The 27,994-nt window shown below is 44.2% G+C and overlaps 2 long non-coding RNA genes across 10 annotated transcripts in view; one reads left to right on the top strand and one right to left on the bottom strand.

Annotated features, from left to right (window-relative positions):
• LOC140600195 (uncharacterized) overlaps positions 1 to 17,607 on the top strand; it is a 40,871-nt gene extending 23,264 nt beyond the window's left edge. Inside the window, exons 2-3 of one of the 2 annotated variants that reach the window (XR_012003404.1) lie at positions 3,271 to 3,388; positions 16,058 to 17,607. This is a non-coding gene — a long non-coding RNA (uncharacterized lncRNA). Of the gene's footprint in view, positions 1 to 3,270; positions 3,389 to 3,608; positions 4,783 to 16,057 lie in introns of those variants that run through there. The other variant, XR_012003403.1, reaches the window with a different exon arrangement.
• Positions 1 to 27,994, bottom strand: part of LOC140600194 (uncharacterized) — a 126,169-nt gene that overhangs the window by 23,772 nt on the left and 74,403 nt on the right. For 5 of the 8 annotated variants that reach the window (XR_012003391.1, XR_012003393.1, XR_012003394.1 and 2 more), the window contains one exon: positions 26,796 to 26,911. The exons of 1 other annotated variant lie outside the window; for it this stretch is intronic. This is a non-coding gene — a long non-coding RNA (uncharacterized lncRNA). Of the gene's footprint in view, positions 1 to 21,078; positions 21,264 to 26,795; positions 26,912 to 27,994 lie in introns of those variants that run through there. 2 more of the 8 variants (XR_012003396.1, XR_012003401.1) reach the window with 2 other exon arrangements.

Genomic DNA, 27,994 nt, shown 5'->3' with positions numbered 1-27,994 from the left:
AAAGTTGTTATTCTATAGGGACAAATGTCCTCGTCATGGATTAGATGACAGTTTATCTGAGAAAGGTTGACCCAGAAAACCATCCTGTAACATGCAACATGCATGAGGGAATCAGATCAAATCTAAAAATAGCTTTATCATTAGAATTGAAAACACTTTAGTGAGGACTCAGTCTCTTTTCTTGCAACCTCAACCCCCATGGAGCTTTTTACCCTTTTTATTGAACTACAGAATCCCAGGATGGTAGTGCTAAGACATGATCTGGTCCACTGCTCTCATTTTAAAATGAGAAAATTAGGTCCAAAGAGGCTTAGCAACTTCTCCCATATTATGCAGGTAATCATTTGCAGAACCAGGGCTCAGACAGGGACTACCTGCTTCTCCTCCACTGTGGTGTTTGGGTTCAACACCTCCTAGATTTTAGACATCTTGGGTGCTGAAGACCCTGCAGGATTTATGTTTTTGTGGGTCACCCAAATGGGAGGCAGTAGAGCTGGATTTATTTTCCATTTCTTTGGCCCACTGTCAAAATAAGCAAAAGTTTGGGTAGGGGGAATTTTAGCCAACCACTCAAAGTCCAGGGGAAGGATACCAGGGGAAGGAGTGGAGCCTGACTATAGCAGCATGGAGGGCAGGAGCTTGGATTCTAAGGTTTGGTCTTAGCTTTACCACCTGATAGCCTGGGCTGTCTCCTGGACAACACATATAATTAACACATAATTCTAATTTCTCTTAATATTTGTTAAATGGGTTAATAATACTTGGGCTTCAGACTATTGTGAGACCCAAATATAATGTGTTAAAGATGTTTAGCCCAACATCTGGCATCTGGTGGTCAATAAATGGGGTTATTGTTCATTGCCATCTTAGTTCAAACTCATAAACAGTTATGGGAGGTCTGCTTTAAAGGCCAGCAGTTGGGAGAGTAATTACTTGGGAGGGGAAAATTCAACCCTCGCTCTAAATGACATAGTCTCTTTAGATATGTTAATACATTTAATCAGGTTGCAGTCAAGCCCTGCTGGGCAGCTGAGCCTCTTTCATTGACTTTGCATATCTACTCTCTGATCCATTAGTCACAGGGTTTACAATTCACCATCTGGAGCAATCCTACTTCCTTCATTCCCAAATTCTCAAGTAGCTTATCTGTGTAACACTGAGCACTGACAAAGAGTACTCAGGGTTAGGAGAAGATTGAAAGAGTCCTCTTTTAAGTCTCTGTGACCATGGTATAAAAATTATTTCTAGTTGGAATGGAAATATTTTGAGTTCCTGAAATCCCTTATCTACGTAAATGCAGAGCCTCCCAAAAGAACTCAAATGTCATAAATCTTCTCCCCAGGAGCCACTCTAATCTTCCCAGAGAAGTCAGCACCATGCCCAAACACACTGTCACAAAACTATCCTGTCTCCCCATTCATTCCCTTAAGGTCCCATTTATTTTTCCCATACCATGCCCTTCTCCCTGTCCCCGGCTTCACCTCTTAGGATAGTATATAAGCCCCAATTTCTAATCGCCCCTTTGAATAATACTGCTCTGTGAACTCCCATACATACGTGATGAAGATCTTTTCTTTTGCTAATCTCTCCTGTCAGTTTAATTCACAGGTCCCAAGCTTTAAATTTAAGAAGATAGAGGTAAAGTTTTCTCTCCTAACAAGATCATGGTGGTACCATGCTGTTCATAAACTAAAACCCAAAACAAACAAAAAGCATAAAATAAGCATAAGAAAGTATACTTTATTCTATTTTTTTTCTATCAAACATTAGATTCCTTCAAAAGCATTTTCTTTTGTAAAGATTTTATTTATTTATTCATGAGAGACACATGGGGTTGGGGGGGCGGTCAAAGACACAGGCAGAAGGTGAAGCAGGCTCAATCCCAGGCCCAGGACTCAATCCTCTGGACTCCAGGATCATGCCCTGGGCCAAAGGCAGGCGCTAAACTGCTGAGCCACCCAGGGATCCCCTCAAAAACATTTTCTTTGGTGCCCCTGATTTACTAGTTCCTAAACACATCTGCTATCGGGGAATCCAGCCCTGAGCATTGTTGTTAGTCCTAATTTTACAGACTCAGGAGGGACAGGCTAGGAGTTCCCAGCACATGACTGGTAAGGAGTGGAGTGAGGAAATTCGCAGCCTGTTGAAGGAATCAAAGCTTCTACTACATGCCATTAATGAACCTGTTGGACTGTTTCCAGGTCTCTGTGATCAAGGGCACTGAGACAAACATCTGGCATGAAGCTTTGGGCACATGCACCTCTGAATACTTCTGTACAATAGGTTTTTAGCAGCAGAATGTTGAATTCAAAGCTCACGAACACTTTCAACATCTGACTGTATTTTAAAATTATCTGGTAATTTCTCATTTCTTAGGAATCAGAAAATCTAGCACTTGAAGTTGCTTTTACTTGTGGTTGTTGCTTCTACTTTCCAGAAATGAAACTTTGTTCAGGGAAAATGATATAAAACTTGGAAACAAGGCAGAGATGTGATGTTTTAATATCATCTGAGAATGTGTCCTAATAGGTCAAACTAGCTCAGCTGATTAGCTGAGGAATATAACTTCATTTAATGGACAATTGACTATTATTGTAATTTTAACAATTTCACAGTTTCAGAGGTCCTGCCCCCTCACAAGGACTCCCTAAAACAGAGCAGTCCTTAGATCAAGAACCTCATAGAAAACATAAATTTAAGATACTTTGTATTTCCCCGACCTTCCGATTGCTTCAACCAAACAGTGAATTTTTGCCAAGATATGGCAAATTTGGATCATTTTCAGAGCTCCTATGTGTCAAAATCTGGTGATACCTACCTGTTGTGGATAAAATGTCTTTGTCTTTCAAAAATTAGAAACAGAAAATGTGGTTCTCTAAGTCATGCCTGTCTGCCTGTTAGAAACTGCTAGGACCTGGGGCTGCCTTTCAAAAGGCCTAGTCTGGGCCCCAGAAGCACTGACCAGAGAGAAGACCTGTTAGACAAAGTTGGAAGTTAAATGCTCATCTTCTAGCTTAAAGGCTGGGAGCCTGGGGAAGGCTCTGTGGTACCACTATTGTGCTGGGAAGTCTGTGAAGTTTCCAAAGGAGAAGTCCAGACCCAGACTTGCAGGCTTCTGTCAACATTTCTTTGTGTAAGGAATTCCATGGGAAGGAACCATGAAAGGGTGGATGGGGAGAAAGAAATGTCCCATATCTTCTGCTGGTCCAGTTCTTCACTGTCATAGGTGTTTACCTACAAAGGTTTATTTTTGTTTTTTGTTTACTGTAGGCACATGTGTTGGTGTCTGTATTTTTGTCTGACCCGTGGCTACAGTTGGAGCACTGGAACTTGTGATTCTTCTCTGTGCATCTAGATGTGAGGAAAACTTTTGCCCTTCCCCACACAGGTAAAGTAACTGGCCACATATGATGATCTATCTGTGTATCTGTGATTGGCTTTGTTGAGGGAAACTGGGTTAACAGATCACATGAATCTGTCGCTTGTACTTGTTATGGGGCATCTCAGGAGAAGTAAAAGAAACACAAGTAGGCATCGAGCGAACAATTAGCAGTCTGTTCTAAAAATGAATCTGGGATTTTAATTTTTTTTTTAATTTTATTTTTAAGGGGATCCCTGGGTAGCGCAGCGGTTTAGAGCCTGCCTTCGTCCCGAGGCGTGATCCTGGAGTCCTGGGATCGAGTCCCACATCGGGCTCCCTGCATGGAGCCTGCTTCTCCCTCTGTCTGTGTCTCTGCCTCTCTCTCTCTCTCTCTCTCTCTCTCTGTGTGTGTGTGCCTCATGAATGAATAAATAAAATCTTTTAAAAAAAATTTATTTTTAAGTAATCTCTATACCCAAAGTGGGGCTTGGACTCACAACCCTGAGATCAAGAGCCACAGGCTCTACTGACAGAGCCAGCTAGGTGCCTGAAAGCCAGGATTTTTTAAAAATCAGGTATGGTAAGTCATGTAAACATGGAAACAATTGTCATGAGAAGTTCACACTCACAGACCTCTAGAAACGAGGCTAGGCATGCTATACAGGGCTACATGAGGAAGCACTAGGACTGACCAGATTTGACCAGGACAGACAGAAGCAGGGAGTATGACCCAAAGCCTTTATCCTGGTTTTCATAGGAAGGAATGGGTAAGGCAGGGTAGATATATTGAGTAAACTTAGCATCAGGGGGTTTGAGTAATTTTGGTGAGCTTGGAGCTATAGTCAGTCCCTAGTTGTCTGATACCTAGCCCTGAGGTGGTTTTGGACTGGGTAAATACTGATATGGTATGTGAGAATTTGATAAGAGATGTCAGGCTCTGACCTGGTTGGCTTGTATATCAAAGACATTCTTATAGAGGAATGTTTGCTTTCTAGGAATTACTAGCCTGGAGAGGGCCAGTCTGTCCAGGATCAAGGCCTCAAATGCCAAAATATTTTGAATATGACTACAGAAAATAAGAAAATATAGTCAATACACAGTTGTAAAAAAGTACTAAGATGAACTGCCAGAAGCATTTTTAATATTTGACAAATGGACGCAGAATTATATTTGGATCCACATTCACCAATACTCTTAGGAGAGGTGAATCCTTGAACAAATAAGACTACTCTGATATTGGGTGCTTGGGTGGCTCAGTCAGTTAAACATCTGCCTTCAGCTCAGGTCATGATCCCAGGGTCCTGGGATGGAGTCCAGCATTGGGACCCTGCTCAGGAGAAAGCCTGCTTCTCCCTCTCCCTCTATTGCTCCCCTTTCTTGTTCTCTTGCATGCTCTCTCTCTCTGTTAAATAAATAAAATCTTTTTAAAGAAAAGACTGATTAGATAATTTTGGTTTAATAACAATGCTATGGCTTCATCTTCATTTTATCACGGTGTGGGGTATAATATAATGTACATCTCATCTTAGCAAGATTCAGGGTTTTTTTGTTTTGTTTTGTTTTGTTTGGAAAGCTTAATTAATTTAAACTCTACAATTTTTTGATACTGGTTTTATGGGTTAGACAAATTATCATTGCTTCCAGAAAATATTTAAGATTATGAGAATATAATTATTTTTAAGTTATATTTTAAAGCTAAGATTGTCATTTAACTTTATACATAACTGTATATGTTTAAATAAATATATATACATACGTATGAATATTAAAATGAATAAGCAAGATAAATTATGAGTGACAAAGAGAAGATGTGTTGTTCAAAATTGATCTGCTTTTCACCAAAGGTAGTAAGAAATTATTTACCATCTGTGTTATTTTCCTAGAAAGCACAGATCACTTATGTCAACTGAATATTCCTCCTCAGAAGCCCATTGATTTTTGGGACTACGACCCAAGCCAAAGGCAGACCCTTAACTGACTGAGCCACCCAAGTGCCCTGCAAATATATAAAATCTTAAAAAAAAGTTTCTCACTTCTGAAAGAGTATATTACACGATGATGATGATGATAATGATGATACTTTTTGCTGTTTATTTTAAAATACTACATTGTTACTTTTAGTATCCAGCTATCCAAGCTCCAACTACCTTTTTCTCAAGTACCTATGCTTCCATTTAAAATGAGGACTCAATCTCCTCTGATAATTATTCCCCTAAAATTCAAAAGAAAGTCAACAAGGTGTTTTTTGCACATGAATCTTATTTGGCACTTTTTTAGATGCTCTTTGGTAGCTACCAAAAAGTCTACTTTCCTGCTTTATAAAAGGAAAGGTGCTAGAAATAATTAGGTATGTTTGATAATCTCCATGTTTTTATTTTATTTTTTAAATATTTTATTTATTTATTCATAATAGACATAGAGACAGAGAGAGGAAGAGACACAGGTGAGGGGGAAGCAGGCTCCACGCAGGGAGCCCGACGCAGGACTCGATCCCAAGTCTCCAGGATCTGGCCCTGGGCTGAAGGCAGGCGCTAAACCACTGTGCCACTCGGGCTGCCCTGTTTTTTTTTGTTTTTTTTTTTAAAGATTTTATTTATTTATTCATGAGAGGCACACACACACACACACACACACACAGACACACAGACACACACAAACACACACACAGGCAGAGGGAGAAGCAGGCTCCATGCAGGGAGCCCCAGGTGGAACTCCATCCCAGGTCTCTAGCATCAGGCCCTGGACTGAAGGTGGCGCTAAACCACTGGGCCACCCGGGTTGCCCAATCTCCATGTTTTTATGACTCAACTGATAGTGAGAGCTGTTGTGTTTATTAAGCTCATCACATGGGAAGAAGTGTCAACAAAAAGGAGAAGACTCTCTTGAGTCAGTTAGGAACAGGTAAAGTGCAACTTCAGTAATTGTTGACCTTCCAGGATGAAAAGCAACTACAGTGTTCAGGTACATAGACATACAGTAACTGTCAACAAACTAATTAAAAATTTTTTTTCCTATGTTTAAAATAGCCCTGCTAAACTAGTAGCAATTGTAACACACACTTTACCAGATGGATTAGAAAGACCTTGAGATTTGTCAATGCGTCAAAGATCACGATACATATAATATAATATAATATAATATAATATTATATTATATTATATTATATTACTACTTCATTATATATATATATTATATATTATATAACTACTTCATTATAATATATAACTACTTCATTGAAGTAGTTATATATTATACCCAGTGGAGAAATCTACTCTTCATTCTGGGATCTTCGGTTGGTCACTGTAATAAACTAAGCAGTCATTCAGTTTTGTCATTAGCACCTGGTTTCTACTATCCCTTCACTTTGTCTAAAGACCTTTGCTATGAGCTATAGGTCAGAAATGGAGTCTTTTGAAAGAAACATTAAAAGGATATGTAAAGAACTCTACCAGGTACTCTTAACAACTCACACACACACACACACACACACACACACACAAAACTTACGCTATGAGGAACAGACTTTCCAGTATGACATCTGGGAATCTGAAGTGTTATCTGGATACACATGAACAGGGTGTATATGCAAAGATGCTGTGGTAGGGGCACCTGGCTGGCACAGTTGGTGAAACATGCAACTCTTAATCTTGGAGTTGTGAATTCAAGCCCCATGTTGGGTGTTGACACTACTTAAAAATAAAACATAAAAAAATACAAAAGGATGCCTGAGTGCCTCTGCAGTTGAGCATCTGCCTTCAGCCCAGGGTGTGATCCTGGAGCCCTGGGATCGAGTCCCACATTGGGCCCCTGCGTAGAGCCTGCTTCTCCCTCTGCCTGTGTCTCTGCCTCTTTCTCTCTGTATCTCTCATGAATAAATAAATAAAATATTTAAAAAAAATGATGCTGTAATAGACTATACAAAGTTCACTCAGTTTCATTCAACGCTTATTCCTTCCTAAGACATATAACTAGGAAACTGGATTTATCTATTGAATGAAAAGTCTTCCTAACTGGCTCACAAGGCATGGTTGGAGGCATCCCTAAGGCTGAGGGAAAAAGGAAAGAGTTTGGAACTGCTAAAACTTAGAACTTGGACGAGGGGTTCTGTGGAACTGAAACTTAACCTCTGAGGAGGGGCTGCTGCCTGAACACTCCTGGTGTCTCTGAGGGGGGTACGGTGAAGGTGATTCTGCTGCTCCCTGGAAGGAGCTGCCACTGTCAGGTGCAGATACATTGCTGGTGTGACATTGTCAGGAACAGGTAGCAAATAGGAAGAAGCAAGCCCTATGTCCCTATCCAGCCTTGCAGGCTCCCACAGTAAAGCTTATCAGGGAGTAGCTAGCAAAAGAGAAAAGTGTATATAGTCCCAGTCAGCAGCTAAGAGCTATTAGCTTAATAATGTGCACATCTAGCTTTTCCTATTTTCTAATTTTCTAATAAATGAACTAGAGGGTCATTTCTTTACATTTCTCCTATTTGCAGTTATTTTCCCCTTCAAGGGTTCAAGCTTTTGGTTTTGATAATATTTGATTATCTTCTCTATGCAAGGCAACCTTCCTGTCCATATTATAGAAGCTGGGGCTTTTCAATCATCGGGTTCTGTGATACATCATAGCCTCCTTATCAAGGCCCTAAGGTTGTTAAGAGGAAGTGATGTGTACCATCCCCTACAGTGCTGGTACAGGGGCTAGGACCACAGAAGGGCTGAAAACTTACAGAGTGACTGGTTGATGGATGAGTAATGTGGTTTTACTTAAAAGGATTACTTCCCAGTCATCGTCTTTGCTCTCCTGCTCACACACAACTTGGCTTCCACTCCATACTCCACATGCGGCCAGTCGAGAATGATCATCCACTTCATCTCTAGGCTGGGACAGGGTGATCATCTGCTCATATGACTAGGTAAAAGCACATCTGCTGTCATTAAGCTTGGAAACAGGAGTGCTGCAATGGGAATGGAATTCTAGCAAGTTCACTGGGGTAGGCTTGCAATAATGGTTACATTGCCTAAATACCAAGAAAAATACCCAGGGGGGAATTCCATGACCTGGGACTCCTTGTGGTCAATCCAGAGCTATGTAGCTGATTTCATCCTTACAGAACACAGTATCTACTTTTTGACTGTACTCCAACAGCAGGGTACACCACTTCCTGGGGGAATTCTATGGTGACAAGATGGGGGGACGGGAAACATCACTTACAATCACTTTGAACACAGCAAGATTAGGTTTCCTCAAAAAATTCTCAATGCAAACAACCCAAGTGTCCATCAATGATGAATTGATAAACAAAATGTAGTATAACCATATTATGGAAACTTGTTGAGCAACAAAAATAAATAAAATATTGATTCCTGCTTTACAACATGGATGAACCTTGAAAACATTATGCTATGATAAAGAAATTAGTCACAAAAGATCAGATGTTGTATGATTCCATTTATATAAAATGTCTGGAATAGACAAATCTTTTGAGATAGAAGTTATATTAGTGGTTGCCAGGGGCTGGGGGAAGGGAGGAATGGGAGAAAAAAAAACCTGCTAACAAGACTGTGGTTTTTTTTTTTTTTTTAAAGATTTTTATTTATTTATTCATGAGAGACACAGAGAGAGAGAGGCAGAGACACAGGCAGAGGGAGAAGCAGACTCCATGCAGGGAGGGAGCCTGACGTGGGACTCAATCCCGGGTCTCCAGGATCACACCTCGGGGCTGCAGGCTGCACTAAACCACTGCGCCTCCAGGGTTGCCCAAGACTGGGGTTTTTTGGGGGTGATGAGAATGTTCTGGAATTTGATAGTGGTGATGGTTGCCCAACCTTGTACTAAAACTCACTGAAGTACTCTAAATGGTGAATTTTATGGTACATAAATTATGTCTCAGTATTGTTTTTTGAAGATTTTATTTATTTATTCATGAGAACACAGAAAGAGAGGCAGAGACACAGGCAGAGGGAGAAGCAGGCTCCATGCAGGGAGCCCGACGTGGGACTCGATTCCTGGTCTCCAGGATCACACCCTGGGCTGAAGGCGGCGTTAAACTGCTGAGCCACCTGGGCTGCCCTATGTCTCAGTATTTTTATTTTTATTATTATTTTTTTAAATTTATTTATTCGTGAAAGACACAGAGAGAGAGAGAGAGAAAGAGAGAGAGGCAGAGACACAGGCAGAGGAAGAAGCAGGCTCCATGCAGGGAGCCCGATGTGGGACTCGATCCTGGGACTCCAGGATCATGCCCTGGGCCGAAGGCAGGCGCTAAACTGCTAAGCCACCTAGGGATCCCCTGTCTCAGTACTTTTAAAGGAAAAAAATGATTCTGTAAAAAAAAAAAAAAAAAAATCAAAGCCATTCCCTATTGCCATGAGTTTCCCAGATGACTCAGTGAGTAAATGGTATGATGGCTTTCAACATTGAGCATTTTATAAAATGTGGCAATGGCAACAGATTTAAGAAGCTGACAGCAAATATGGGTTTTGCAGTGCTCTTCCCATAGAAGTCTGCAAGCAGAGTTGATTTCATCTTCAAATTGGAAGGTCTATTCAGATGATTTCAGAAGTTGTGACAGTATGTGCCCTGTCCCCTAGCTAATTGTGATATTTCTTCCCAGTAGAGATGATCATCTATTTAGACTATAAGTTACTGAAAGACACATCGTGTTTTCTCCATCTCTCTTATATGTTACATATGTAGGAAATGTAGACAAATTTCTTTCCCTTTCCTCTAATTATATAGGAGGGAAAAAATCCGTTTATTTTTAAAGATTTTATTTGTTTGCTTGTTTATTTATTTACTTACCTACCTAGAGGGTGCATGAGCTGAGGGAGGGGCAGAGGGATGGAATCCCAAGCAGACTCTGTGCTCAGGGCAGAGCCTGATGCAGGGCTTGCTCCCATGACCCAGAGATCATGACCTGAACTGAAATCAAGAGTTGGCTGCTCAACTGAGCCACCCACATGCCCCTGATTGCTTATTTTCTTTAAAAAAATTTATTGACTCATTTGGGAGAGAGAGAGAGAGAGAGGGAGAGTGGGAGCATGCGTGTGCGCAAGAGCAAGGAGGGGCAGAGGGAGAGCATCTCAAGACTCCTTGTTGAGCATTGATCTCATGACCCATGAGATCATGATCTGAGCAGAAATCAAGAGTCAGCTGCCTAACTGACCGAGCCACCCAAGTGCCCCTCCACTTATTTTTAAATAGATGGAAGCAACTGCTGCTTCCATCTCCTTTCAAAAGAGCAGGGTACAGGAATTCATATCAAACATAGTTAGGAAATTCGCAGTCCAGCATCCAGGACCTTTTTCTTTTATATTCTTTGATTGGGCTGAAGTACAGAGCACTTGAACTTTTCCTCCTTGTCTTTCTACTTTTTGCTGCCTCTGAATTCAATTTAGACTTCTAGAAGCTCCAGTTAGAGAGGAGACGAGGAGATGGAGAGGCATATGTGCCAAACAGAGATCATGTGCCCATCACTGGGACTATGGATGCCTGGGCATTCCATCCCACAAGAATTAGAATAATCTGGCAGGGCTCCAAACAGTTCTCTATGCTCTGTCCCATTTTGCTTTGACGATTGGCTATCTAATGCTGTGTAACAAATCATCCCTAAACTTACTACCTTACAACAGCACCTATTTACTGTCTCTAGCTTAGCTGAGTGGTCTGGCTCTGTCTCTTGAAAGGTGGCAGAATCAGATGTCAATCAGGGCTGCCTTTGCATGACTTGGGTGGAGGATTGACTTCCAGGCTGGCTCCCTCACTTGGTGGCAAGTTCATGTTAGCTGTTAGCTGAAAGCCTCTATTCATCACCACAGGGACTTCTCCATAGGGTTGCTTGAGCATCTTCACATGATAGCTGGCTTCTTCTAGGGCCAGTGATCCATGACAGAGCACAGGGCAGAAACCATAATATCTTTTATGATTTTATGACTTTGCCTCAGAAGTCTCATTCCATCATTTCCATGACATCCTATTGATCAGATGGACAGGTCAGTTCATGGTAGGGTGGGGACTATCCAAGAGTATGAGTATCAAGAAGCAGAATCATGTTGCCATTGTGGAGGCTGGCTGTTACATAAGCCCTAAGATAAAGGGCAGTTTCAATTAAATTAAGTGGGAATTCCTCTCTATACCCCCAACACAAACCCCAAATCCTGACTAGGATACCTCCAAAGAGGCATATTGTACCTCTCTGCAGAGGTTCCAGGGTGATGAGGAGGGATTAGACAGAGGGAGGAAAAACCACTGAAGACAGTCGAAGAGGATTCAGATTTATTCATCAAAAACAAACAAACAAGCAAACAAACAAACAGAAAGGACTTCATTAGAGTCTATAAATCAGGAAAGGGCTGGAAGAAAGCCTATTTTTCCAAATTACAGGAGCATAGAGGTGGGCTCCCTTTTTAAAGCCAGAAAGTTGTAGGAATAGTCAAAGTTTCCTTGCAATGAATCTCACTCAGTACCCTGCAGTGATTCAGATTGAGAATGTAGACATCACCTTCTGAGAAGAGGTCAAAAAGTTTAACATGTTTCCTCCCAACTGCTCCTTGGTAGTCTCTCTAGGTTTGAAAACCTGCCCTGGAGGTGCTATACACACAGTATCTCAAGTGGCCATGAGACTTGGTCCTATTTATGCTGGGGTCCCAGGTGGCCTTGTTAGCATAGAACAACTGAAGGTAGGTTGGCAGGGCCACTCTGCAGCTGTTTTCTTTCTCTGTTGTTTTAGTTGGTAGGTTTGGTCCTGAGGTTTCCTGGGTGGGGTTGTCTCCCTAGGCCAAACCAGCTCTACAGATCTGGCTCAGATTTGAGGTGGGGGCTGGATCTCCCTCTTCTACATAGTTGTGTCTTTGAGAGACCAGAGTTGTTACAGGGAGGGGTGTGTGTGTGTGTGTTGAGCCCCTAAAACTCCGGTTGTTGTTTCCAGTCTGGATATTACGGAGAAATTATTGCCAATTGAATTATACTTTGGTTGAGTATTTGTGTTTATATTTAATATAAATACAGTTGATTAAAATGACTTGTGTCATGAGTAGGAATGCAGAGTTTGGGGAGAAATTAGGGGAAAATGGAAAAACTCCTTCCTTCCCAAAGTTCTTGGGCTTTTTTATCCCTATGATTCTGAATTATGTTTTGTGATTTATGTCCACTTGTGCTTTCTTTGTTCCCAGGACCAGGATGGAGGCGCTTGTGCTCTCAGCAGCCACTTGGTGCCTCTCTAGGTGCAGAAGGATGAATCTCTTTATGCTACGCTTTGGAATGACTGTGTTTGGTCCTGAATAGGAGAACTTAAGAGTTGTGGGCTGGTCATAAGAAAGTTCTGGGCTTAGCCCTGCTCTGTCCTCAGCCAGCCTTGTAAACCAGAACAGGTCTCTCAGCTTCTCCGAGTGTCAGTTTCATCATTTAGCTCAGGGGTGATAAGACCTGTCCTGCTCATCTCACAGGCTTAAGGAAAAGGACTGACTGGGATAATGAAGGTGAAAGTGGAGTAGGTATGCATGCTATTATTCAAATGAATAATAAGTACATGTCAAGCCACCGAGCCACCACAGTACAGTTGCCTGCTGTTTGTCACTGAGCCTTGGTCATCTGATCAGAATGGGTGTTTGTGTTATCTCCCACCTGACTTAATAATGGTTCCAAATTACAGGCCATCTAGCAGGCCTAGGGCCAGGTTTTGTGGGGTTTGAACAGATAGAGTTTGGGAATATCCTCTTTAAGGAAAAAATGTGAACACAGGGCTTGAGCTCTCCAAGGTCTTGGAAGGGACTCATGCAAGTAGGGAACCCTGAACCTTCTTTAGCTTCAAGATAATTCTCCCCTCTGGCTTTCTGGTCTTTTTTTTTTTTTTTTTTTTTTTAAGAACTATGTTCTTGGCACTACCATGCCAAGTTTAGTTCTTTTTTTTTTCTTTTTAAGATTTTATTTATTTATTCATGAGAGAGACAGAGAGAGAGAGGCAGAGACACAGGCAGAGGGAGAAGCAGGCTCCATGCAGGGAGCCCAACGTGGGACTCCATCCTGGGTCTCCAGGATCAGGCCCTGGGCTGAAGGCGGCGTTAAACCACTGAGCCACCAGGGCTGCCCGCCTCTGGCTTTCTGGTCTTGATGCAAGTTTGACATCTGAGCATCTTTGCGAGAAGACCACCTCTCCTCCATTGCATTTTCTGGGCTGGGAAGTTCAGGAGTCTTCCCAGATGCTGAAGCTAAATTCTACTGTGATACAATCTGAGCAGCCTCTGCCTGGCTGTTCCCTGGTTCATTCAGGAATGGCTCTTCCTCTGGTCATGATCTCTACCTCAGAGATTCTTGCCAGGTCTCCAGCCCTCATTTCACAGGTGGATAAAATGTGGCCTAGAGATGGGCAGTGACTCATCTGAGGTCATATAGCTTTTTAACAGCAGAGCTTAGAGAGGAAACTGGAGCTCCTAAGTCCCACTTAGATCCTCTTTCCACCATGTCCCCCTGAATACTAGCCTTCCTGAAGCTACTCTTGACTGTTATCTAATTGTCCATTAGGAATCTGTTGTCACTGAACCAGTTTGGTAGTCATTTATGCTTCTAACTGGGACAGCCTGTGTTTACTCATCAGTGACAGACAGGCTTGCCTTTGACTTGGCCAGTGTGGACTTTTTGCAGCCTCATCCTAACTGTCCCCAGGGGTCTGGCAGCACTGACAAAAGGTCAGCCCAAATCAGTTCCTCACTTAAGACCTGCCTGTAGGGTTTGCACCTGACACATCATAGGAGGTTCTCAGGCCCTGGGACCTGTCCCTTGGTATTGGTTCTGACCCACATTTCCTGTATGTGCTCTTCACCTTTTCCCTAGAAATTGACCCTTTGGGTGGATCTTGACTTTTATTTTGACCTTTGGTTGCCTCTAGCTCATTTTTCTCTGGCAAGTAACAGTTCCAAGTACACCAGCACCTGCCCCTATGCCCAAGCCAGAGCACTGATTCAGCCAAAACAGAAATTCTAAAGGTCCACTCAGGACCCCTACACTGAGGAGTCCACTGGGATGTAGGGAGAGTACGTAGCGGTGTCTAAGGAGTCCACTATTCCCTCAGCAGGCTCAGCTCTGACCCAGTCTATCACAATGATTCTAGACTGTAGGAAAGTCAGGGGCCTCAAACCACATTTGTCCCCCTGGGCCTAGGGCCAACACCCAGACACTAACAAACAGCTTCAGTTGTACTAGTGGTTAGGATACTGAAGTACCTCCATATGAGTGGGTAAATGGTTGTAGCTCCATGTCCCTTAAGGACCCTCTGCTGATGCAGGCCCCTTGGCCCCTTTGCCACATTCCCCAGGATCTTCTCAGGATCCACAAAATAAAAGGTTGGCCCTTGGCCTAGTGGGAGGTCTCTAGGACCCAGCCCTAGTTCTTACGCCCGTGTCTGTCCTGATGTGGGGGGTCTGGCCATAGTGATGATTCAATATTCTGAATACTCTACCCACTTGAGCTAACCCTGAGCCCACTCTTCTGCTAGTAAATGGGCCCCTTGCAGTCTGTTTTCTGATATGAAGTTCCAGCTCCTGCTTCACTCCTTTCCTGGCAGTGTGTGCCTAATGATACCTTATCACAAGGACAAGGATCTAGACAGTCTTCTCAGGAAGGACTTTTGCAATCAGAAATATTGTTCTAGAGCTGACTGCTGAGTGACACCAGGTCTCTGGAACCATGCTGAAGACCCCTACCTGGGCTTGGCTACATTTCTGACACTCTTGGTTCTATGGCGTCTCCACCCCACAAGTGGTTCCAGTTCAGATTCCAGGCCTTCCAGCCTGCCCTGTTTCATTGCAGTTAACTGGACTGTGCCTGATAGTGTGTCCAAGTAGGTTAGGGAGGAACAAGGAGGGGCAGAGCATGTCTCCCACCACCTTTAAATGCCCCTACCCTCACAATGGCAGCCAACCAGCCCCCTTTCTGTACTCTCCATCTTCACTGAGGTGCACGCTCAGCCTGCCCTCTCTGGTTTGTGTGAGTCCCTTCCCTCCTGATGTCCAATCCCTGGGGGCCTGGATCCCAGCCAGCAGCTGGGCAAAAGAGCATCCAATGACTGTGGCTGAGGGTGGCTGAGTGTGTGGTTTCTAAAGTCTATCTATTCCCCTCCTACCTCATTCCTTTGGGTTGAAAATGAGGCCTAAGAGAGAAACAGAGGCTTGGAGCCCTAATGGTGTATTTGAGGCATTGGTGTGGAAGACATTTAGGAGGCAATTTTCGCCTTTGAAGTCCATATATGACATCATGCAGAGAACTGTCTGTTCCCCTAGGTATAGAAACAGGCCTATCTGAGACCAGAGAGTTTTAAAAAAATAAAAACCAAAAAAACTAGAGAGAGAGAGAGAGAATTTTTTTTTTTAAGTACACAACCTGAGCAAGGCATTTATCTAAGCACTTGGCAACCATATTCTCATTTTTTTTCTCGAAGAGACAGATTGCCACAGAGTTTCAGATGTGTAGGCACTCAAGGCAGAGCTATCTGGGCCAGCATTCCTTTTGCCCTTCCTCCTTGGTGAGAGTGTTCTGATTTCATTTGGGATGGTAATGTACCTAGGGGAAAATCTATGTTTCCCAGACTTCTTTGCACTGTGACTAAGGTCTGGCTAACAAGATTTAAGTGGAAGTGTTTAGGAGTTAGGCTGCTTCATAGGAGTGGCATTCTTTTATCCTTCCTGCTTCTTCTCTTGCTGCTTGGAATTCACAGATATTACTGGCTGGAGTTCCAACAGCCATAGTGGACCTAGAATAGAAGCCATGCGTGGCAGAGGAGAAAAACAGAAGGAGCTCAGATCCTCATGAAGCCTTCACAGCAGCTGATAATGATCTACCTTTGGACTTATTTTATGTGAAACAATACAAACTTGTGTGTTTAAGTCATTGCAGTTTCTATTTCTTGAAGATGAACAAAATTCTTAACTGACAGAAGATAATAAATCAGTGACTTAACAGATGATGCCAGGAAAACTTAATATCCACTTGCAAAAGAATGAACTGGACCCTATATAAAAGTTAACTCAAAATGAGTCAAATGAAACACAAGAGCTAAAACTATAAAAGTCTTAAAAGAAAACACAAATGAAAACTTCATGACATTGGATTTGGCAATAACTACTGGGCTATGGCAGGTATAGACAACAAAAGAAAAAGTAAACAAATTGGACATCACCAAAATTAAACTTTTGTGGATCAAAGGGAACTGTCAACAGAGGAAAAAGGCAACCTGAAGAATGGGAGAAAACACCTTCAAATCACCTATATGCTAAGAATTAACATTAAGAATATACAGAACTCCTAAAAGTCAATAGCAAACACCAAGCAACTCAATTAAAAAATGGGCAAAGGACCTGAACAGGCATTTCTCCAATGAAGATACAGAAATGGCCAATAAGCACACAGAAGGATGCTCAACATTGTTAATCGCAGGGGAAATACAAATCATAATCACAACAAGATACCACTTTACACACAGTAGGATGGCTGCTTTTGGAAAAACAAACAAGTGTGGATGTGGATATGGAGAACCTGGAACTTTTGTGCATTACTGGTGGGAATGTAGCAATGGAGCAGCCACTAAGGAAAATAATATGGTGCCAGGAAAACTGGATATCCACACGCAAAAGAAACATTAACAAAACAAAAAAAGTAAATATACCATTTGGTTCCATAATTCCACTTCTGGCTATCTATACAAAAGAACTGAAAGGACTGGCAGAGGTATTTGTACAAGCCATGTTTGCAATAGCATTATTCACAATAGCCAAAAGATATAAACAACCCAAATTCAATCAATGGATGAAAGGATAAATAAAATGTGGCATGTCCGTACAATGGAATATCATTTAGTCTTACAAAACAATGACATTTGAACACATGCAACAACATGGAAGAATATTGAAGGCCTCATGCTAAGTGAAATTAGCCAAATGCTGTAGAAGTTCACTTGTATGCAGTATCTAGAGTAGCAAATTTGTTGAGACAGAGGAGAGTGGTTGGGTACCAGGGAGTCGGGGGGAAGGGAGTAATGGGGAGGTATTGTTTAAATGGCTATAGAGTTTCAGTTGAGGAGGATAAAAAAATGAGATGAATAGTGGTGATGTTTGCACAACAGTGTAAAAGTACTTAAAGCCACAAACTGTATACTTAAAAATGGTTAAAATGGTAAATGTTATATTGTAGATATTTTGCCACAATAAAAAATATTAAGTTTAAATAAATCAATAAACCCTGAGTCCAAATCCCATATTGACGGATGAACTGAGAACTTGTTTGGTCTGAATCACACAGCTCCAGGAGCAGCTAGAGGAAACAAACTTGAATATCCTCTGCCTGCTCCTCAGCCCCGCCTAAAGGCTCTTTGGTGGAATAGGTTTCATCACCTGCCCTACCTCTGCATCCTAGATACCATTTTATTTTATTTTATTTTATTTTATTTTATTTTATTTATTTTATTTATTTTATTTTATTTTATTTATTTTTTTAAAGATTTATTTATTTATTTATTCATGATAGAGAGAGAGAGAGAGAAAGGCAGAGACACATGAAGCAGGCTCCATGCCGGGACCCTGATGCAGGACTCAACCCCGGGACTCCAAGATCGCACCCTGGGCCAAAGGCAGGCGCCAAACCACTGAGCCACCCAGGGATCCCCCTAGATACCCTTTTAATTCTACGATTACCCATCTGAAGTTTCCACCTTGGAAATGGTTCTCCCTTCTGCAGGAGTGGCAATAAAAAGGGGGGTTGGGGGCTGAGATCCAGCCTGAGGCTCTCTCCATAGGGAGATAAAGTTCAAGACACCTGCTCTAAGTAGGTGATTAAGGGAGCTGCCCTTTCTTTTGAGGGGATGAGGGATTTTGTAGAGCTCCACTGGTGGTGAATGGTCACCTTGTTCTCCTCTAGAGTTGGTTACCTCGCTTTCCTGCCCCTAACACTCCTCTCTCCTCATACACTACATCTGACACCAGCTGCTGGGGCCTCTTGGGTATTTGACCTCCCTAGCTAGATTAGAAATTCTCTGAAAGCAGGAATTACATCTTTGTAAATACCATCTTCTCTTGCCCCATCCCTATCCGTCCCTCCAGCATCTGCCAAACGTGTCACCTAAGGGCCACAGCTCAGTAGTCCCCAGGGAACTCTGGCTGCTTCATACTTCCAAACTCACATATATCATCAAAAGGTGACTTTAGAAACATGCCTGGTTGTTCTCAGTTTACTTTGGAGGTCCAGTTTACTTTGGGATAGTTGGGGAAAACTTGGGTGGAGGCTAGAGTGGGCAACATGTCAGTGCAGAGGGTCCATGCCATTGGTAATGAGTGCCTGCCACAGACTCCGGGAGATGGGCTTTAAAGCCTGGTGAGATGGTCTTGAAAGCTGTCATCTCTCATAGGGAATGAGCCAAATGTTGGGGATAGGTTAGCAGGATCGACTGTGAGGAAGCCTATGGCCAACTTCAGGCTCAGAACTGTCTCCACTGGTCTGGTCAAATGTGGGGTGGATTTCCTCCAACTTTGCCCTGCCCTTCCCTGTCTCCAAGGCTGGAGGATGATGGCAGGAGGAGGAGAACAAGGGTTTATGGAGTGCTGACCGAGCCCAATCACCTACTGCTTCAAACAGAGCCAGGCAACCATTCTTTTCCTCCACTTTCTGCCCTGGGACTGAGCCTCTAGGCCAGAATCAGTTTCCACCTTTAAACAGAGACCTGTTTAGAGACTTATAAAAATTACCCGGCTCCCACCTTTCCTCCCTGTACTCTTCTTTTTTTTTTTTTTTTTTTTAAATTTTTATTTATTTATGATAGTCACACACACATTGAGAGAGAGAGAGGCAGAGACACAGGCAGAGGGAGAAGCAGGCTCCATGCACCGGGAGCCCGACGTGGGATTCGATCCCGGGTCTCCAGGATCGCGCCCTGGGCCAAAGGCAGGCGCTAAACCGCTGCGCCACCCAGGGATCCCTCCCTGTACTCTTCTAAGGTCTTATCAAGAAAAACTCTGAAAGACTGTGAGATGGGCAAAGATCCTTGGGCGTCCTTTCAACAGAATGTCAGGCATTGTCTAGACTGTTGCCTGGACTACAGGACCCTTCCCGAGTCCTCTGATTCTACAAGGATCCATGCCTTTTATTGTTGATGATCCTGCATCTCTGTAGCGATACAAGTTAACTTGCACATGACTGATGCTAAGACACAGATTCCTGTTCTAGGAATGCAAAGGAAGATGCCAGTTCTGCATCTCTCAGCAAATCCCCCACCCCTGGCATCTCTGATGGCCTATATATATGTCTGCATTTTGGATTCTCCTGTGAACTGGCTGTAACATATTACTGGTTCCCTCATTAACTAATGAGTTAAATGAAGTTGAAGACTTGTGTTCATTTTACATTTGTGTAGGAGTCATGATGCTACTTAAAAAAAAAAAAAAAAAAAAAAGATCCTTTAACGGTTTCAAATATCCAGTCTTGTGCTTAAGCTGAAGGAATAGAGAGAAGGAGGGACAAAGAGGATTGTAAGGAAATGGGCAGGGTGGAAGGAGAACAGGGAAAGGAGAAAAAGCCAAGAGGGACAGGATAGAGGGCAGAGCTGGGCAGGAGGAGGAGGGGAGGGAAGAGCAACATAAGGAGGAGGTGAAAGAAAAGAATCTTCCTGTCCTCCAAACACATGCTCTTCTGTCTGCTAGAAGGAAAAGTCTTTATTTTGAGTCAGCTGTGACAGGCCCTCTCAGTCTCTTAGTCCGAGAGGCAAATTATTTTCTGCCTGTTGTTTCCCAGGTCACCAGTTATATTAAGCCACGGTCCCTTGGTGGCTGCTGTCTATAAATTTTCCACTCTCTACCCTTTGAGTCAGATCGCAAAATAAGGACATTTTGAAACTTGGACTCTTGGTGATCAGAATATGGAGATGTGGTCCAGGATACTCTAGGGTCTCATGGAGCTAAGTGGGTCCTTAACTGAGGGTCCTGCTTAGATCAGCAACAGGAAGGCAAGCAGAGCTGCTAGATTGCTCCCCCGAGTGTTCAGACTCTAGCCTGGCCCACTGAGGAGACCACACAGTTCCCAGGCCTTAACAAGGCAGCAGGCCATAGCTTTGCCAGGGGGTTAGAAGCAGGCTCTTTGTCCTGAAATGCCTCCACTGGCCTGGCGTGGATCAGAAATTTAGACAGTCAACTGTCATCATTCTAATAAGCCCATTCATAATAGGTCTTTCATCTATCTTTCCAAACTTATGTCCTGCCACACCTACCACACATCCTGCATGCCAGCCAGGCCAGCCTCCTTGGTACTCCTGGAACAAGTCAAATATTTTCACGCCTCCATGTCTTTGCTCTTGCTGTTTTCCCTGCTTGGAATGCCTTTTCCCTTTCTCCTCTACCTGGTGATGTCATACCCATGCTTTCCTCTTATTTCCAGGCAGAGTGAATGATTTTTTCCCTTGAGTCTTCATGTGTACATTATATACATCTGTACTTAGACACAACACTCATCACTCTGGTTTGTAATTATTTGCCTGTCTGCCAGTCTGTTCTTCAAGGACAAGAACCCAGGCTTATTCATGGGCTGCCCTGGTACTTGGTTCACATTCATTCAGTCACTTCACAAATTTATTGAGCACTGACTATGTGCCAGGCTAGATAGTGAACATGACTGAAAAAATATCTAGGTGCTAGATAGTGAACATACTGACATTCTTTTTTTTTTTTTTTTTAAGATTTTATTTATTTATTCATGAGAGACACACAGAGAGAAAGGCAGAGACACAGGCAGAGGGAGAAGCAAGCTTCATGCAGGGAGCCTGACGCGGGACTGGGTCTCCAGGATCTCCAGGATCACGTCCTGGGTCTCCAGGATCTCGCCCTGGGCTGAAGGTGGTGCTAAACCGCTGAGCCACCCAGGCTGCCCTGGAACTGACATTCTTGCTGGGGAGGCAGACAACATACAAATAAACAAATAATGTCAAGTAGTAATAGGTGCTAGGAGAAAATCAAGGGGGCTAAGGGTACAGGGAATGGTGGAGGGCATTATTTTAGCCAGGGCAGTCAGGGAAAGCCCCTCTTGATAAAGTGGCATTTAAATAGACTCTTGAAGGAAATAAGAGAGTGTGTCATGTGGGTATCTGGGAAACAGCATTCCAGGCAGAAGGAAAAGCAAGTGCAAAAGTCCTCAGATGGGCGTGTGTCTGTGTGTTCAAGGACAGCAGCAAGGGCTAGAGTACACCAGACTAGTGAGTGCTGGGAAGAGCTGTAGGAGAGTGGCTCCAAGAAATAAGAACCAGGGGACCAGAGAACTTAGAGTCTTCAGGCCAATGTAGAAACTTCAGCTTTTATTCCAGGTCAATGAGCTGGGGAGCCATTGCATTCTTGTCCCAATCTGCATACATACAGAGCACACTCTTCTGCTTGAATCGGCTCTCCAACTACGCTAAATCTACTTAAATCTTTGTCTTTAGGGAGAGAAGAGACTATTTAACTTATATTTTAGACCATTCATGATCATATATGACCTCCTGGCTACTTTTTGGAGAACAGACTGTCCAGGGTGGGCACTCAAGAAGGTTATTGGTAATGTGGGACCAGATGCAAGTGGCCTTGGAAGGACTCTGTGAGCATGTCCCTGATTGGACAGGAAATGCGAGCTAGTATCTGCTCCCTTTAATCTATGTTCTCCTCCTAGTTCCTCCTTAGGGAAGTGTCCCTGCTGATGTGGATTTTCTGCCCCTGGCACCGAATGAACCTGGAGAAACCAGGCAAAACTCATGCCCCAGCCTGCTGAACTGAGATATGAATCTTGTCTGTAAACAATTCACCAGAAAAGTCAAGGCTAATTTCTTCAAGGAAGGAGGCCCATCATAGGGATTAATAAAAGGCAAAGCATGGCAAGAGAAACTAGCCTTTCCCAACTCCAGCTTGCCAGCAGTAGGACTGTTGGCTCCGAGTCACCTTCAGGACACCCTGGCAAACAAGCACCAATAGAAGCTTCTCTGAGAGAAGCAATGAGACTTTGACCACCTACTCCTTCCAGGCCTTTTCCCAGGTACATGTGGAATATCCTTAATGCTAAAGTAGCCAATAAAAGTTGAAGTCCCCTCTCTACCCCTCCACGCTCTCTCTCCAGAGTGATATCTCTAATGGTGGAATTTCAGGTACCAAGGAAAGCCTTAGGGAGGGGGTTTCCAGGAGCACCTCTATTCTTATTACAACAAAGGCTTCTATTCCCTCCCTTCTCCCAGGGAGGAACGGGGGACCTCGGAGGGGCAGAAAGGAGCCCACGAGGACGAGGACGGCGGGTTCCAGGGCGCAGGGGCGGGCGCGCCGCGTGCAGTGGAGGCCGGCGCCCGGCAGAGGGCGCAGAGGGCCCGCTGGGTCTGTCCAGAGTCCCGGCCCCGGCCCCGGCCCCGGCCCCGGCGCGCTGCTCCTGCTCCCGCCCCGCCGCCTCCGCGCCGCACACCCGGATCGCTGGCCCGCCTCCGCGCAGTGTGGGCGCCGTCAGGAAGCGCCTAGCTAGGCACCCCTGCAGCCAGCGTCTGCCCCCTTCCCGGGAGGCAGGTCATTTTCCGGTCAACCTGGTCCCGGGTCTCTAGGTCGTCGGGGACGCGCCACGCCCTCCGCGGGCCAACCTTCCCCTCCCGCGGTGCTTTCCCTTCCCGGAGTGGCTGGCGGGCAGGGCGGTGGTCGCGAGGGCGCGGGCCTGGGCCCCGGACCCTGAAGGGTAGCAGTTTCGTAGGGAGAAGCTGCAGGTGCGAGGTCAGAGCCGATTCCACCCCAGGCGCGGGCCCTCGGGCCACCGGCGCTTGGGTGGGGGCCCAGAGCCCAGGGCCCCAGGAAAGGAGGGAAGGCATCTGCAGTGTTCACTTCCGCAGGGCCTGGCATGTGGCAGGGGACATCGTTATTGAATGAGTGAACGAACTGGAATGGAATGGAATGTGAAATGGAGAGTGGTCTGAGATCTGGGTCTGGCCGGCCCTGTGCTGGCACAATACTGCCCAGTAGGGTTTGCCACACTCTCCTTGCTCCTCACCTGTCTCTCCCAAGACCATTCTTCCCATCTCACAGCTTTCCTTTCACTTTCTGTCAGAAAAGCACTTTCTGAGCTTCTGCTCAGAAGCTTTCACTAGCTCCCTGATCCATATCCCTCCTCCCCCTAGCTTTCAAAACTCTGGGCAGACTTACATGGCACACTCTTCTGCTTGAATCTGCTCTCCAGCTACACTAGATCTACCCAAATCTTATGAATATAACTTGAACTAGCCTTCCTCTCGGGAGCTGCCCATCTCCTTTTTCCTTATCAGCAACACCTGCTCCCTTGCCGCCAGATCTTTCTCTTCCTGCAAGGGCCAGCTTCAGATACCATTTCCTTCCTTCAGGAAGCATTCTCCAGACTTTTTCAGTCCAGAGTAAGTTTTCTCAGCTCTGAGCTCCTATAGCATACACTCCCTGACACTTTTTTGGTACCAGTTACCTATAGGTGCTTTGTTATGTAGTACTCACCTATCTATCTTTTCTCTTCCACTACACTGTAAACATTTGGAAGGCAGGGCCCAAGTCTTACTTATCTTGGTATCTCCTCTTGCAGTTTATCACATATTTATTGAGCATCTACTACACACCAGGTGTAGAGTCTAGCATATAGACTATGGTCCCAAAAGAGGACCCAAAGGAGTCTAGGACACAGTGGCCCATGATGATGCTGGGGAGAAAAGAAGACACTTGGGGCTTGAGGGAAAGTAGAGGGTGTGGCTCCAAAATGGAGCACTCACTAGGAAAGTCCCAATGACTTTCTTTGAGAGCACTCAGCATCCTGAATTAGGACGCAGTCTCATTCTCTAAGGGAGTATCTGCCCATTTATGGAACCATTTACTCATCTATTCCCTCATTCATTCATTCATTCATTCATTTTATAAATATTTGTTGAGTCCTTACTTTATCCTGGTGACTCATACGATTGGTCATACTTCAACCCCAAAAGGGTTGGCTGGAGTGTGTGTGTTTGTGTGTGTGTGTGCGTGTGCACGGTAGGGAGTACTACGAGCCTGGGAAGCTTTTGGTGTGAGTTGGTTCTTTGTCAGTTCCTGTACAGAAGCATAAGCCCCCCTGGAAATGGTCTTGGGAAATCCTAGGTTTTCATGGAGGGAAGCGAGGCCTCAACCCCCCCTTGAAGGTAAGGTACCCAGACTTTGCCTCATAGTTCACTTTGGAAGAGCTTACTCTGCCAGAGAATGTTCACTTCAAAATCCTTTTCTTCTGTGATCATTCAGGGTTTTCCAAACAGCCCTCTGAGGTTAGATCCATTTGCCAGTTGAAAAAGCTGAGGCTAGGATATTTAAGGTTTTCCCAAAGTCACTGGGTTGTGGCAGGGCTGGGCCCAGAGCAGGTCATTCACATCGTGGTCACCTCAATTTCATTGTAGGGGGCTTTGTCTTAGACACCTTTGGAATCCTATATGCTAGACTTTACAACACCTGGTATGTGTAGATGCTCAACCTCCTCCATCTGTAGGTTATACCCAAGACTTTTGAGGAGCCAATCAGAGGACAGGAATCTCTGGCTCTCTGTAATGAAAGAAGCAGGTCTCTGGAATAGGACATTTTAAATTTCAAATCAAAGTGGTAGCCCCTATCCTATCTGGCCACTAGTTCTGTTTTCTCAGAAATTCAGTAGTAACTAATTACTGAATCCTAACTCCAGGTGATTTCCAAACTCCAATCTCAATGCCTCAGTTCTAACCACTCTTTTAAATCATTCATTCCTTAATTCTAATCATTATACACCTCTAAGGATCACTCAGTCCCTCCAAGATCCTGGTGGCTGATGCTATCATTAATACCATCCTCCATATAGTCAGTCCACAGTGTGGTGAAGCCTGCTGCCCTAGTATTCAGAAGCAAGAAGGTACAAAATGAGAATGCAAGCAGCTGAGGGCGGTGGTCCTGGTAACACCATGAATTTGTCTTCATTATGAAAGTGGCACTTTTCCTCCCCCAGCATCCAGGCCTTCATGTTTTCCCCAGGCCCTTCTAGAAGAGGAGAAAATAAATTGGGTGTTCACCGTTTTAGAAATCCCTTTTAGGAAGACCTCCTTTAGAGAGGCCTACAACAGGCTAGGCTAACCAGAAGAGATGAAGCGTTAATGGATTCCAGCCATTCAGGCCCTCATTCATTCAACAAGTATACTAACAGCTGAATGTGCACGAGCACCGTGGCAAGCTGTGATTCAGGTATAGTTCCTGCCTTCAGGCCGACTGCTATCTCGAGGTAGCCGATTTCCTTTGAGCACTGGCCCTGTGTTATAGGTGCCTGTGTTACACGCTTTTTCATGCCCTATTTTGTTTAATTGCTACAACCCCAATGAAAAGAAACTACTGTTTTGTAGGTAAAGGAACTGAGGCTCAGCGCTGGTAAAGGGTGAAGCCTTTAGACTCAAATGCTAAATACCTTTTCCTGCATTGCCTCTGGGTGCGGCAGGGGAGGGAAGTTTTCCAGTAACTGACATCTGTTCCCGAGTCTAGTGGCCTCCAGCACCACCTAGGCCCCGGCGGCGGAGGGGGTGCCAGGGGATTGGTGCAGATTCTCTCCCAGGCCCGCCCACCCCTGCTACGCTCAGCCTCCCCGGTCGCAGGCTCCGGGGGCGGGGCCAGAAGCTGTTAGAGCGGTAACCTGCAGTCGGCAGTGCGCCGCAGCCGGGCCTCTGATCTCTGCGCTGGTTGCTGTCTTTTCCTTCGTGTCTGGCTCTACCCGTTTCCCTGTTGACTACCTGGATTCCAAGCCACTGGAGAGTCATGGCCTACTCTCACTTCCCGTTAAAGTCACGGTCAGACCAGCTTTGTCCCCAAAGCCCTCCCTTACAGGAAGCACCTCTGCTTCCACTTTACGATCACCATAAAAATAATGCTATTTAGTTAATCGATATTTCAGGCCACTACTCGGTCTGGCCTTGTAGAGAATGACCCCTGCCCTTAAGGTGTTTACAACATGGTTATAAAAAAAAATGAACTAATACATAGAGTATTATAATAGATCACATTTGTAGAACACTAACTGCGTGCCAGGTGCTGTAGCTTTTAATAAAGATTAGCTCATTTAGTGTAGGGCAACATCAACACATCACAGCAACTTTTCCCCTGCAACATATAGCAGAGGTGGGAAGAGCTAGGGGAATGTCGTCAGAAGAACTTACAGTTAAATTTAAATCAGGCCCAAATGCTAGCTGAACAATGCTTGGAAGTTACCTAACCAGTCTGAGCCTCGGTTTTCATATCTGTGAACTGGTAGTGTTTTATACCCTCCGGTAAAGAGCTATTTGTGAGGGCTAAGTGGAATAATGCTTATGAAGCACCTAGCACGGGACAGAGTAAGTGCTTCTGGGTATATTTGGTCATTTTACAAATATTTAATGAGTGCCAGGCACAGTTCTAGACACCAGTGATATAACAGCACAACACAAAGCCACTCACCTGTTACAGCTTATTGAATCTTGGTTTCTTCTTTTCTGCCTGTGTATTCCCATACAGTTTCATGTTGATTAATTCATTTAAGTAGATACATTTATTTACTTCATGTTTTCATCATCCTGGTCAAGTAGGGATAAAAGGATTAACTCCATGTGATGGATGGAGAAACAGAGGCCTAGAGAGATTAGATGATTTACACAATACATCTGTAACAAAAGTATCACCACAGATTGGTCTCCTGTTTCCAAGCCTGGTCTCCTTTAGGAATTCTCTCTTTTAACATATATTCCCTATAAATTTGAGGTGGGTGTACTGCAAGCTTTCCAGAGAAAGTTCCTGCAGAGAGATCACTGCTGGAGGTTCTAGCCTCTCCCTCCTTCAGTCTCTGTCTACACTGGAAAAGTAGAGTGCTGAGCTTTAGGGCACAGCCCTCCAGCAGCACAGATGGATTCATCCATTGTGATGGGGAGGATAAGATAGAGAAGGAGGTAAGTGGTGATGGAGTACTCCTTACTCCCAGCCTATCTAGCACCTAGCCCACTTTGGTTCTTTGCTGCTGTGACTCCTCCCATCCCTTCTTCCAAACTCACTGAGTTGATGCAGCAGAATTCTATGCAGAGTGGGTAAAGCACTATGTCTTGTTTGGATGTACAGGGTCAGCAGGTAAGAAGACTAGTGTTTAGTAAAGCTGACCCTCACATTTATTAGTATGTAGCAAAATTTATCCTGAGCAAAAGTCAAAGGAGTGGGCAAAGATGATATACAATCCTGTTTGTTCATGGAAGAACTACTTAGGGTTGCAAAACATTGTCCATAAGTTCAACAATAGGGTGCTTATTGAGTGAAACTGTGGCTTTCTCTACTCTGGAATGTTAGGTAGCCATTAACAATTTTACTGCAAAATAATATTTCCTGACCTGGGCAAATAGCTGTGATAGATTGCTAAAAGGTAAAAAGCATGTCAGAATATCAGGGAAAGCCTCCAGGAAGAGGAGGCCAGGTCCAGCTCTCTGTTACCAAAGAAAACCCAGTCTGATTTGTATGTTTGTAGAGCCATGTCTCAACCACCTATGAGAAGTCCATCTTCTACAGAGGGTTTCAGACACTGGTTTCAGATTCTCCTTCCTCCACCCTTCCTTTTTATCTTATAACTAAAATCCTTGATGTTTCCTAAAGCCCAGTAGGAGAAAATCGTGTTATTT

Source organism: Canis lupus, chromosome 11 (genome assembly GCF_048164855.1).
Source record: "Canis lupus baileyi chromosome 11, mCanLup2.hap1, whole genome shotgun sequence".
In the NCBI taxonomy this organism is placed as follows: domain Eukaryota; kingdom Metazoa; phylum Chordata; class Mammalia; order Carnivora; family Canidae; genus Canis; species Canis lupus.
This window is presented reverse-complemented; position numbering and strand designations above follow the sequence as displayed.